Source organism: Salmo salar, unplaced genomic scaffold, assembly GCF_965601325.2.
Source record: "Salmo salar unplaced genomic scaffold, fSalSal1 ptg000525l, whole genome shotgun sequence".
In the NCBI taxonomy this organism is placed as follows: domain Eukaryota; kingdom Metazoa; phylum Chordata; class Actinopteri; order Salmoniformes; family Salmonidae; genus Salmo; species Salmo salar.
In genome coordinates this window covers 194,906-208,507 of record NW_027675410.1, presented here as the reverse complement: position 1 = coordinate 208,507, position 13,602 = coordinate 194,906, and the positions used below count along the sequence as shown (strand labels likewise).

Here is a 13,602-nt window from a genome sequence, read left to right as displayed (position 1 = left end):
TCTACAAAATATCTTCTTAAACTCTGATTTTAAAACTAACACTGCTAACCTTGTACATAGCCCTAACATTAAATTAAGACAGTTTTTTCATTAATTTTTACGATTTGGCCTTTGTGGCTGTGTTATCTAGCAGAAACCCCACCAGAGAGGTTCTCCATCCTGGCATTTGCCTCCATCCTGGTCTCTCCGAAGTGCCCGGACCAAAAACAGGAAGTAAGTAACAAAATCAAACGTATAATTCAGTTTCTGCTTGAGGCTCGATGTGGTAAAAGGATAGAGCCAATGATGGAAACGGGTTGCAACATAAACACAACACAATAACACGCTGAAATGTAGACACCACAAGCTACTCTGATCTAACATGGCGTCGGAGACTTTTCGTCTTCTTTCATTTAGCTGGGCATGCTAGCTAGTTAGCATGATGTGCTATGGCTAACGTTAACTACCAGCACAGGGCCTCCAACTGCCAATAGCCTGGTTGTGTAATCATGTATACGTTGCTGCTACTGTTTTATCTATCCCGTTGCCTAGTTACTTTACCTGTATGTACATATCTACTTCAATAACCTCGTACCCCTACACATTGACTCGGTACTGGTACCCTGTGTATATGGCCAAGTTATTTTTTATTTGATGTGGCCGTTGTTGTAAAGCCTCTATTTTGACTAAGACACAGCCGTAACTATAAAAGCCTTACTGAACGAACGAAGCTAGTTAAATAATTCGTGTTTTAGCCAAAGTGCATTAGCTAGCAGCTAGCTAGTACCACTACTACGACTGGGTGCATCTCATTCCTATTAGTTGGCTTCCTTCACTCGTCTCTTCTCCTGTCATTCACTGATCTTGGGCTGAACAAGCTTCCCTACATGATATCCACAGGCTCAACTAGCTACATGATATCCACAGGCTCAGCTAGCTACATGATATTGACAGGCTCAGCTAGCTACATGATATCCACGGGCTCAGCTAGCTACATGATATCCATGGGCTCAGCTAGCTACATGATATCCATAGGCTCAGCTAGCTACATGATATCCACAGGCTCAGCTAGCTACATGATATCCATAGGCTCAGCTAGCTACATGGTATCCATAGGCTCAGCTAGCTACATGATATCCACAGGCTCAGCTAGCTACATGGTATCCACAGCTCAGCTAGCTACATGATATCCACAGGCTCAGCTAGCTACATGATATCCATAGGCTCAACTAGCTACATGATATCCACAGCTCAGCTAGCTACATGATATCCATAGGCTCAGCTAGCTACATGATATCCACAGGCTCAGCTAGCTACATGATATTGACAGGCTCAGCTAGCTACATGATATCCACGGGCTCAGCTAGCTACATGATATCCATGGGCTCAGCTAGCTACATGATATCCATAGGCTCAGCTAGCTACATGATATCCACAGGCTCAGCTAGCTACATGATATCCATAGGCTCAGCTAGCTACATGGTATCCATAGGCTCAGCTAGCTACATGATATCCACAGGCTCAGCTAGCTACATGGTATCCACAGCTCAGCTAGCTACATGATATCCACAGGCTCAGCTAGCTACATGATATCCATAGGCTCAACTAGCTACATGATATCCATAGGCTCAGCTAGCTACATGGTATCCATAGGCTCAGCTAGCTACATGGTATCCACAGGCTCAGCTAGCTACATGATATCCACAGGCTCAGCTAGCTACATGGTATTCACAGGCTCAGCTAGCTACATGTATTCATAGGCTCAGCTAGCTACATGATATCCATGGTATTCACAGGCTCAGCTAGCTACATGGTATTCACAGGCTTAGCTAGCTACATGATATTCACAGGCTCAGCTAGCTACATGATATTCACAGGCTCAGCTAGCTACATGTATTCATAGGCTCAGCTAGCTACATGATATCCATGGTATTCACAGGCTCAGCTAGCTACATGATACTCACAGGCTCAGCTAGCTACATGTATTCATAGGCTCAGCTAGCTACATGATATCCATGGTATTCACAAGCTCAGCTAGCTACATGGTATTCACAGGCTCAGCTAGCTACATGATATTCACAGGCACAGCTAGCTACATGATATTCACAGGCTCAGCTAGCTACAAGTATTCATAGGCTCAGCTAGCTACATGATATCCATGGTATTCACAGCCTCAGCTAGCTACATGGTATTCACAGGCTCAGCTAGCTACATGATATTCACAGGCTCAGCTAGCTACATGGTATTCACAGGCTCAGCAAGCTACATGGTATTCACAGGCTCAGCTAGCTACATGATATTCACAGGCTCAGCTAGCTACATGATATCCATGGTATTCACAGGCTCAGCTAGCTACATGGTATTAACAGGCTCAGCTAGCTACATGATATTCACAGGCTCAGCTAGCTACATGGTATTCACAGGCTCAGCAAGCTACATGGTATTCACAGGCTCAGCTAGCTACATGATATTCACAGGCTCAGCTAGCTACATGATATCCATGGTATTCACAGGCTCAGCTAGCTACATGGTATTCACAGGCTCAGCTAGCTACATGGTATTCACAGGCTCAGCTAGCTACATGGTATTCACAGGCTCAGCTAGCTACATGGTATTCACAGGCTCAGCTAGCTACATGTATTCATAGGCTCAGCTAGCTACATGATATCCATGGTATTCACAGGCTCAGCTAGCTACATGATATTCACAGGCTCAGCTAGCTACATGTATTCATAGGCTCAGCTAGCTACATGATATCCATGGTATTCACAGGCTCAGCTAGCTACATGGTATTCACAGGCTCAGCTAGCTACATGGTATCCACAGGCTCAGCTAGCTACATGGTATCCACAGGCTCAGCTAGCTACATGGTATCCACAGGCTCAGCTAGCTACATGGTATCCATAGGCTCAGCTAGCTACATGGTATCCACAGGCTCAGCTAGCTACATGGTATCCACAGGCTCAGCTAGCTACATGGTATCCACAGGCTCAGCTAGCTACATGGTATTCGCAGGCTCAGCTAGCTACATGGTATCCACAGGCTCAGCTAGCTACATGGTATCCACAGGCTCAGCTAGCTACATGGTATCCACAGGCTCAGCTAGCTACATGATATTCACAGGCTCAGCTAGCTACATGATATTCACAGGCTCAGCTAGCTACATGGTATCCATGGTATTCATGATATCCACAGGCTCAGCTAGCTACATGATATCCATGGTATTCACAGGCTCAGCTAGCTACATGGTATTCACAGGCTCAGCTAGCTACATGATATTCACAGGCTCAGCTAGCTACATGATATTCACAGGCTCAGCTAGCTACATGATATCCATGGTATTCACAGCCTCAGCTAGCTACATGGTATTCACAGCCTCAGCTAGCTACATGGTATTCACAGGCTCAGCTAGCTACATGATATTCACAGGCTCAGCTAGCTACATGGTATTCACAGGCTCAGCTAGCTACATGATATTCACAGGCTCAGCTAGCTACATGATATCCATGGTATTCACAGGCTCAGCTAGCTACATGGTATTCACAGGCTCAGCTAGCTACATGGTATTCACAGCCTCAGCTAGCTACATGGTATTCACAGGCTCAGCTAGCTACATGATATTCACAGGCTCAGCTAGCTACATGGTATTCACAGGCTCAGCTAGCTACATGATATTCACAGGCTCAGCTAGCTACATGATATCCATGGTATTCACAGGCTCAGCTAGCTACATGGTATTCACAGGCTCAGCTAGCTACATGGTATTCACAGGCTCAGCTAGCTACATGATATCCACAGGCTCAGCTAGCTACATGGTATCCACAGGCTCAGCTAGCTACATGATATTCACAGGCTCAGCTAGCTACATGATATTCACAGGCTCAGCTAGCTACATGGTATTCACAGGCTCAGCTAGCTACATGATATTCACAGGCACAGCTAGCTACATGATATTCACAGGCTCAGCTAGCTACAAGTATTCATAGGCTCAGCTAGCTACATGATATCCATGGTATTCACAGCCTCAGCTAGCTACATGGTATTCACAGGCTCAGCTAGCTACATGATATTCACAGGCTCAGCTAGCTACATGGTATTCACAGGCTCAGCAAGCTACATGGTATTCACAGGCTCAGCTAGCTACATGATATTCACAGGCTCAGCTAGCTACATGATATCCATGGTATTCACAGGCTCAGCTAGCTACATGGTATTAACAGGCTCAGCTAGCTACATGATATTCACAGGCTCAGCTAGCTACATGGTATTCACAGGCTCAGCAAGCTACATGGTATTCACAGGCTCAGCTAGCTACATGATATTCACAGGCTCAGCTAGCTACATGATATCCATGGTATTCACAGGCTCAGCTAGCTACATGGTATTCACAGGCTCAGCTAGCTACATGGTATTCACAGGCTCAGCTAGCTACATGGTATTCACAGGCTCAGCTAGCTACATGGTATTCACAGGCTCAGCTAGCTACATGTATTCATAGGCTCAGCTAGCTACATGATATCCATGGTATTCACAGGCTCAGCTAGCTACATGATATTCACAGGCTCAGCTAGCTACATGTATTCATAGGCTCAGCTAGCTACATGATATCCATGGTATTCACAGGCTCAGCTAGCTACATGGTATTCACAGGCTCAGCTAGCTACATGGTATCCACAGGCTCAGCTAGCTACATGGTATCCACAGGCTCAGCTAGCTACATGGTATCCACAGGCTCAGCTAGCTACATGGTATCCATAGGCTCAGCTAGCTACATGGTATCCACAGGCTCAGCTAGCTACATGGTATCCACAGGCTCAGCTAGCTACATGGTATCCACAGGCTCAGCTAGCTACATGGTATTCGCAGGCTCAGCTAGCTACATGGTATCCACAGGCTCAGCTAGCTACATGGTATCCACAGGCTCAGCTAGCTACATGGTATCCACAGGCTCAGCTAGCTACATGATATTCACAGGCTCAGCTAGCTACATGATATTCACAGGCTCAGCTAGCTACATGGTATCCATGGTATTCATGATATCCACAGGCTCAGCTAGCTACATGATATCCATGGTATTCACAGGCTCAGCTAGCTACATGGTATTCACAGGCTCAGCTAGCTACATGATATTCACAGGCTCAGCTAGCTACATGATATTCACAGGCTCAGCTAGCTACATGATATCCATGGTATTCACAGCCTCAGCTAGCTACATGGTATTCACAGCCTCAGCTAGCTACATGGTATTCACAGGCTCAGCTAGCTACATGATATTCACAGGCTCAGCTAGCTACATGGTATTCACAGGCTCAGCTAGCTACATGATATTCACAGGCTCAGCTAGCTACATGATATCCATGGTATTCACAGGCTCAGCTAGCTACATGGTATTCACAGGCTCAGCTAGCTACATGGTATTCACAGGCTCAGCTAGCTACATGATATCCACAGGCTCAGCTAGCTACATGGTATCCACAGGCTCAGCTAGCTACATGATATTCACAGGCTCAGCTAGCTACATGATATTCACAGGCTCAGCTAGCTACATGGTATTCACAGGCTCAGCTAGCTACATGGTATTCACAGGCTCAGCTAGCTACATGGTATCCACAGGCTCAGCTAGCTACATGATATCCACAGGCTCAGCTAGCTACATGGTATCCACAGGCTCAGCTAGCTACATGGTATCCACAGGCTCAGCTAGCTACATGATATTCACAGGCTCAGCTAGCTACATGATATTCACAGGCTCAGCTAGCTACATGGTATCCATGGTATTCATGATATCCACAGGCTCAGCTAGCTACATGATATCCATGGTATTCACAGGCTCAGCTAGCTACATGGTATTCACAGGCTCAGCTAGCTACATGATATTCACAGGCTCAGCTAGCTACATGATATTCACAGGCTCAGCTAGCTACATGTATTCATAGGCTCAGCTAGCTACATGATATTCACAGGCTCAGCTAGCTACATGATATCCATGGTATTCACAGGCTCAGCTAGCTACATGGTATTCACAGGCTCAGCTAGCTACATGGTATTCACAGGCTCAGCTAGCTACATGATATCCATGGTATTCACAGGCTCAGCTAGCTACATGGTATTCACAGGCTCAGCTAGCTACATGATATCCACAGGCTCAGCTAGCTACATGGTATCCACAGGCTCAGCTAGCTACATGATATTCACAGGCTCAGTTAGCTACATGATATTCACAGGCTCAGCTAGCTACATGGTATTCACAGGCTCAGCTAGCTACATGGTATTCACAGGCTCAGCTAGCTACATGGTATCCACAGGCTCAGCTAGCTACATGATATCCACAGGCTCAGCTAGCTACATGGTATCCACAGGCTCAGCTAGCTACATGGTATCCACAGGCTCAGCTAGCTACATGATATTCACAGGCTCTGCTAGCTACATGATATTCACAGGCTCAGCTAGCTACATGGTATCCATGGTATTCATGATATCCACAGGCTCAGCTAGCTACATGATATCCATGGTATTCACAGGCTCAGCTAGCTACATGGTATTCACAGGCTCAGCTAGCTACATGATATTCACAGGCTCAGCTAGCTACATGATATTCACAGGCTCAGCTAGCTACATGATATTCACAGGCTCAGCTAGCTACATGATATCCATGATATTCACAGGCTCAGCTAGCTACATGGTATTCACAGGCTCAGCTAGCTACATGGTATTCACAGGCTCAGCTAGCTACATGGTATTCACAGGCTCAGCTAGCTACATGGTATTCACAGGCTCAGCTAGCTACATGATATTCACAGGCTCAGCTAGCTACATGATATTCACAGGCTCAGCTAGCTACATGTATTCATAGGCTCAGCTAGCTACATGATATCCATGGTATTCACAGGCTCAGCTAGCTACATGTATTCATAGGCTCAGCTAGCTACATGATATCCATGGTATTCACAGGCTCAGCTAGCTACATGGTATCCACAGGCTCAGCTAGCTACATGGTATCCACAGGCTCAGCTAGCTACATGGTATTCACAGGCTCAGCTAGCTACATGGTATTCACAGGCTCAGCTAGCTACATGATATCCACAGGCTCAGATAGCTACATGGTATCCACAGGCTCAGCTAGCTACATGGTATCCACAGGCTCAGCTAGCTACATGGTATCCACAGGCTCAGCTAGCTACATGGTATCCACAGGCTCAGCTAGCTACATGGTATCCACAGGCTCAGCTAGCTACATGGTATTCGCAGGCTCAGCTAGCTACATGGTATTCGCAGGCTCAGCTAGCTACATGATATCCGCAGGCTCAGCTAGCTACATGGTATCCACAGGCTCAGCTAGCTACATGGTATCCACAGGCTCAGCTAGCTACATGGTATCCACAGGCTCAGCTAGCTACATGATATTCAAAGGCTCAGCTAGCTACATGGTATCCATGGTATTCATGATATCCACAGGCTCAGCTAGCTACATGATATCCACAGGCTCAGCTAGCTACATGGTATCCATGGTATTCATGATATCCACAGGCTCAGCTAGCTACATGATATCCATGGTATTCATGGTATCCACAGGCTCAGCTAGCTACATGGTATCCACAGGCTCAGCTAGCTACATGATATTCAAAGGCTCAGCTAGCTACATGATATCCACAGTCTCAGCTAGCTACATGGTATCCATGGTATTCATGATATCCACAGGCTCAGCTAGCTACATGATATCCATGGGCTCAGCTAGCTACATGGTATCCATAGGCTCAGCTAGCTACATGGTATCCACAGGCTCAGCTAGCTACATGGTATCCACAGGCTCAGCTAGCTACATGTATTCATAGGCTCAGCTAGCTACAAGATATCCATGGTATTCACAGGCTCAGCTAGCTACATGGTATTCACAGGCTCAGCTAGCTACATGTATTCATAGGCTCAGCTAGCTACATGATATCCATGGTATTCACAGGCTCAGCTAGCTACATGTATTCATAGGCTCAGCTAGCTACATGATATCCATGGTATTCACAGGCTCAGCTAGCTACATGGTATTCACAGGCTCAGCTAGCTACATGATATTCACAGGCTCAGCTAGCTACATGATATTCACAGGCTCAGCTAGCTACATGTATTCATAGGCTCAGCTAGCTACATGATATCCATGGTATTCACAGGCTCAGCTAGCTACATGGTATTCACAGGCTCAGCTAGATACATGATATTCACAGGCTCAGCTAGCTACATGATATTCACAGGCTCAGCTAGCTACATGGTATTCACAGGCTCAGCTAGCTACATGGTATTCACAGGCGCAGCTAGCTACATGACATTCACAGGCTCAGCTAGCTACATGATATTCACAGGCTCAGCTAGCTACATGATATTCACAGCCTCAGCTAGCTACATGTATTCATAGGCTCAGCTAGCTACATGATATCCATGGTATTCACAGGCTCAGCTAGCTACATGGTATCCACAGGCTCAGCTAGCTACATGATATCCACAGGCTCAGCTAGCTACATGATATCCACAGGCTCAGCTAGCTACATGATATCCACAGGCTCAGCTAGCTACATGATATCCACAGGCTCAGCTAGCTACATGGTATCCATCTGCTCAGCTAGCTACATGGTATCCACAGGCTCAGCTAGCTACATGGTATCCACAGGCTCAGCTAGCTACATGATATCCACAGGCTCAGCTAGCTACATGGTATCCACAGGCTCAGCTAGCTACATGGTATTCACAGGCTCAGCTAGCTACATGATATCCACAGGCTCAGCTAGCTACATGGTATCCACAGGCTCAGCTAGCTACATGGTATCCATAGGCTCAGCTAGCTACATGGTATCCATAGGCTCAGCTAGCTACATGGTATCCACAGGCTCAGCTAGCTACATGGTATCCACAGGCTCAGCTAGCTACATGGTATCCACAGGCTCAGCTAGCTACATGGTATCCACAGGCTCAGCTAGCTACATGATATCCACAGGCTCTGCTAGCTACATGGTATCCACAGGCTCAGCTAGCTACATGGTATCCATAGGCTCAGCTAGCTACATGATATCCACAGGCTCAGCTAGCTACATTATATCCACAGGCTCAGCTAGCTACATGATATCCATGGTATCCACAGGCTCAGCTAGCTACATGGTATCCACAGGCTCAGCTAGCTACATGGTATCCACAGGCTCAGCTAGCTACATGGTATCCACAGGCTCAGCTAGCTACATGATATCCATAGGCTCAGCTAGCTACATGGTATCCACAGGCTCAGCTAGCTACATGGTATCCATGGTATCCACAGGCTCAGCTAGCTACATGATATTCACAGGCTCAGCTAGCTACATGGTATCCACAAGCTCAGCTAGCTACATGATATCCACAGGCTCAGCTAGCTACATGTTATTCACAGGCCCAGCTAGCTACATGGTATCCATAGGCTCAGCTAGCTACATGGTATCCACAGGCTCAGCTAGCTACATGGTATCCACAGGCTCAGCTAGCTACATGGTATCCACAGGCTCAGCTAGCTACATGATATCCACAGGCTCTGCTAGCTACATGGTATCCACAGGCTCAGCTAGCTACATGGTATCCATAGGCTCAGCTAGCTACATGATATCCACAGGCTCAGCTAGCTACATTATATCCACAGGCTCAGCTAGCTACATGATATCCATGGTATCCACAGGCTCAGCTAGCTACATGGTATCCACAGGCTCAGCTAGCTACATGGTATCCACAGGCTCAGCTAGCTACATGGTATCCACAGGCTCAGCTAGCTACATGGTATCCATGGTATCCACAGGCTCAGCTAGCTACATGATATTCACAGGCTCAGCTAGCTACATGGTATCCACAAGCTCAGCTAGCTACATGATATCCACAGGCTCAGCTAGCTACATGATATTCACAGGCTCAGCTAGCTACATGGTATCCACAAGCTCAGCTAGCTACATGATATCCACAGGCTCAGCTAGCTACATGTTATTCACAGGCCCAGCTAGCTACATGGTATCCACAGGCTCAGCTAGCTACATGATATCCATAGGCTCAGATAGCTACATGGTATCCACAGGCTCATCTAGCTACATGGTATCCACAGGCTCAGCTAGCTACATGGTATCCACAGGCTCAGCTAGCTACATGTATTCATAGGCTCAGCTAGCTACATGATATCCATGGTATTCACAGGCTCAGCTAGCTACATGGTATTCACAGGCTCAGCTAGCTACATGATATTCACAGGCTCAGCTAGCTACATGATATTCACAGGCTCAGCTAGCTACATGTATTCATAGGCTCAGCTAGCTACATGATATCCATGGTATTCACAGGCTCAGCTAGCTACATGGTATTCACAGGCTCAGCTAGATACATGATATTCAAAGGCTCAGCTAGCTACATGATATCCACAGTCTCAGCTAGCTACATGGTATCCATGGTATTCATGATATCCACAGGCTCAGCTAGCTACATGATATCCATGGGCTCAGCTAGCTACATGGTATCCATAGGCTCAGCTAGCTACATGGTATCCACAGGCTCAGCTAGCTACATGGTATCCACAGGCTCAGCTAGCTACATGTATTCATAGGCTCAGCTAGCTACAAGATATCCATGGTATTCACAGGCTCAGCTAGCTACATGGTATTCACAGGCTCAGCTAGCTACATGTATTCATAGGCTCAGCTAGCTACATGATATCCATGGTATTCACAGGCTCAGCTAGCTACATGTATTCATAGGCTCAGCTAGCTACATGATATCCATGGTATTCACAGGCTCAGCTAGCTACATGGTATTCACAGGCTCAGCTAGCTACATGATATTCACAGGCTCAGCTAGCTACATGATATTCACAGGCTCAGCTAGCTACATGGTATTCACAGGCTCAGCTAGCTACATGGTATTCACAGGCGCAGCTAGCTACATGACATTCACAGGCTCAGCTAGCTACATGATATTCACAGGCTCAGCTAGCTACATGATATTCACAGCCTCAGCTAGCTACATGTATTCATAGGCTCAGCTAGCTACATGATATCCATGGTATTCACAGGCTCAGCTAGCTACATGGTATCCACAGGCTCAGCTAGCTACATGATATCCACAGGCTCAGCTAGCTACATGATATCCACAGGCTCAGCTAGCTACATGATATCCACAGGCTCAGCTAGCTACATGATATCCACAGGCTCAGCTAGCTACATGGTATCCATCTGCTCAGCTAGCTACATGATATTCACAGGCTCAGCTAGCTACATGATATCCACAGGCTCAGCTAGCTACATTATATCCACAGGCTCAGCTAGCGACATGATATCCATGGTATCCACAGGCTCAGCTAGCTACATGGTATCCACAGGCTCAGCTAGCTACATGGTATCCACAGGCTCAGCTAGCTACATGGTATCCACAGGCTCAGCTAGCTACATGATATCCATAGGCTCAGCTAGCTACATGGTATCCACAGGCTCAGCTAGCTACATGGTATTCACAGGCTCAGCTAGCTACATGATATCCACAGGCTCAGCTAGCTACATGGTATCCACAGGCTCAGCTAGCTACATGGTATCCATAGGCTCAGCTAGCTACATGGTATCCATAGGCTCAGCTAGCTACATGGTATCCACAGGCTCAGCTAGCTACATGGTATCCACAGGCTCAGCTAGCTACATGGTATCCACAGGCTCAGCTAGCTACATGGTATCCACAGGCTCAGCTAGCTACATGGTATCCACAGGCTCAGCTAGCTACATGATATCCACAGGCTCTGCTAGCTACATGGTATCCATAGGCTCAGCTAGCTACATGATATCCACAGGCTCAGCTAGCTACATTATATCCACAGGCTCAGCTAGCTACATGATATCCATGGTATCCACAGGCTCAGCTAGCTACATGGTATCCACAGGCTCAGCTAGCTACATGGTATCCACAGGCTCAGCTAGCTACATGGTATCCACAGGCTCAGCTAGCTACATGGTATCCACAGGCTCAGCTAGCTACATGATATCCATAGGCTCAGCTAGCTACATGGTATCCACAGGCTCAGCTAGCTACATGGTATCCATGGTATCCACAGGCTCAGCTAGCTACATGATATCCACAGGCTCAGCTAGCTACATGTTATTCACAGGCCCAGCTAGCTACATGGTATCCATAGGCTCAGCTAGCTACATGGTATCCACAGGCTCAGCTAGCTACATGGTATCCACAGGCTCAGCTAGCTACATGGTATCCACAGGCTCAGCTAGCTACATGATATCCACAGGCTCTGCTAGCTACATGGTATCCACAGGCTCAGCTAGCTACATGGTATCCATAGGCTCAGCTAGCTACATGGTATCCATAGGCTCAGCTAGCTACATGATATCCACAGGCTCAGCTAGCTACATGATATCCACAGGCTCAGCTAGCTACATGGTATCCATCTGCTCAGCTAGCTACATGATATTCACAGGCTCAGCTAGCTACATGATATCCACAGGCTCAGCTAGCTACATTATATCCACAGGCTCAGCTAGCGACATGATATCCATGGTATCCACAGGCTCAGCTAGCTACATGGTATCCACAGGCTCAGCTAGCTACATGGTATCCACAGGCTCAGCTAGCTACATGGTATCCACAGGCTCAGCTAGCTACATGATATCCATAGGCTCAGCTAGCTACATGGTATCCACAGGCTCAGCTAGCTACATGGTATTCACAGGCTCAGCTAGCTACATGATATCCACAGGCTCAGCTAGCTACATGGTATCCACAGGCTCAGCTAGCTACATGGTATCCATAGGCTCAGCTAGCTACATGGTATCCATAGGCTCAGCTAGCTACATGGTATCCACAGGCTCAGCTAGCTACATGGTATCCACAGGCTCAGCTAGCTACATGGTATCCACAGGCTCAGCTAGCTACATGGTATCCACAGGCTCAGCTAGCTACATGATATCCACAGGCTCTGCTAGCTACATGGTATCCACAGGCTCAGCTAGCTACATGGTATCCATAGGCTCAGCTAGCTACATGATATCCACAGGCTCAGCTAGCTACATTATATCCACAGGCTCAGCTAGCTACATGATATCCATGGTATCCACAGGCTCAGCTAGCTACATGGTATCCACAGGCTCAGCTAGCTACATGGTATCCACAGGCTCAGCTAGCTACATGGTATCCACAGGCTCAGCTAGCTACATGATATCCATAGGCTCAGCTAGCTACATGGTATCCACAGGCTCAGCTAGCTACATGGTATCCATGGTATCCACAGGCTCAGCTAGCTACATGATATTCACAGGCTCAGCTAGCTACATGGTATCCACAAGCTCAGCTAGCTACATGATATCCACAGGCTCAGCTAGCTACATGTTATTCACAGGCCCAGCTAGCTACATGGTATCCATAGGCTCAGCTAGCTACATGGTATCCACAGGCTCAGCTAGCTACATGGTATCCACAGGCTCAGCTAGCTACATGGTATCCACAGGCTCAGCTAGCTACATGATATCCACAGGCTCTGCTAGCTACATGGTATCCACAGGCTCAGCTAGCTACATGGTATCCATAGGCTCAGCTAGCTACATGATATCCACAGGCTCAGCTAGCTACATTATATCCACAGGCTCA

The 13,602-nt window shown here is 47.0% G+C and overlaps 1 protein-coding gene across 4 annotated transcripts in view; it reads left to right on the top strand.

The window, feature by feature from the left end:
- LOC106594134 (cyclin-D-binding Myb-like transcription factor 1) overlaps positions 1–13,602 on the top strand; it is an 80,107-nt gene continuing 66,505 nt past the window's right edge. Inside the window, exon 1 of one of the 4 annotated variants that reach the window (XM_082972043.1) lies at positions 1–213. The gene's annotated coding sequence lies outside the window, so the exon portion shown is untranslated. The remainder of the gene's footprint in view (positions 214–13,602) is intronic. The other 3 variants (XM_082972042.1, XM_082972041.1, XM_082972044.1) reach the window with 3 other exon arrangements.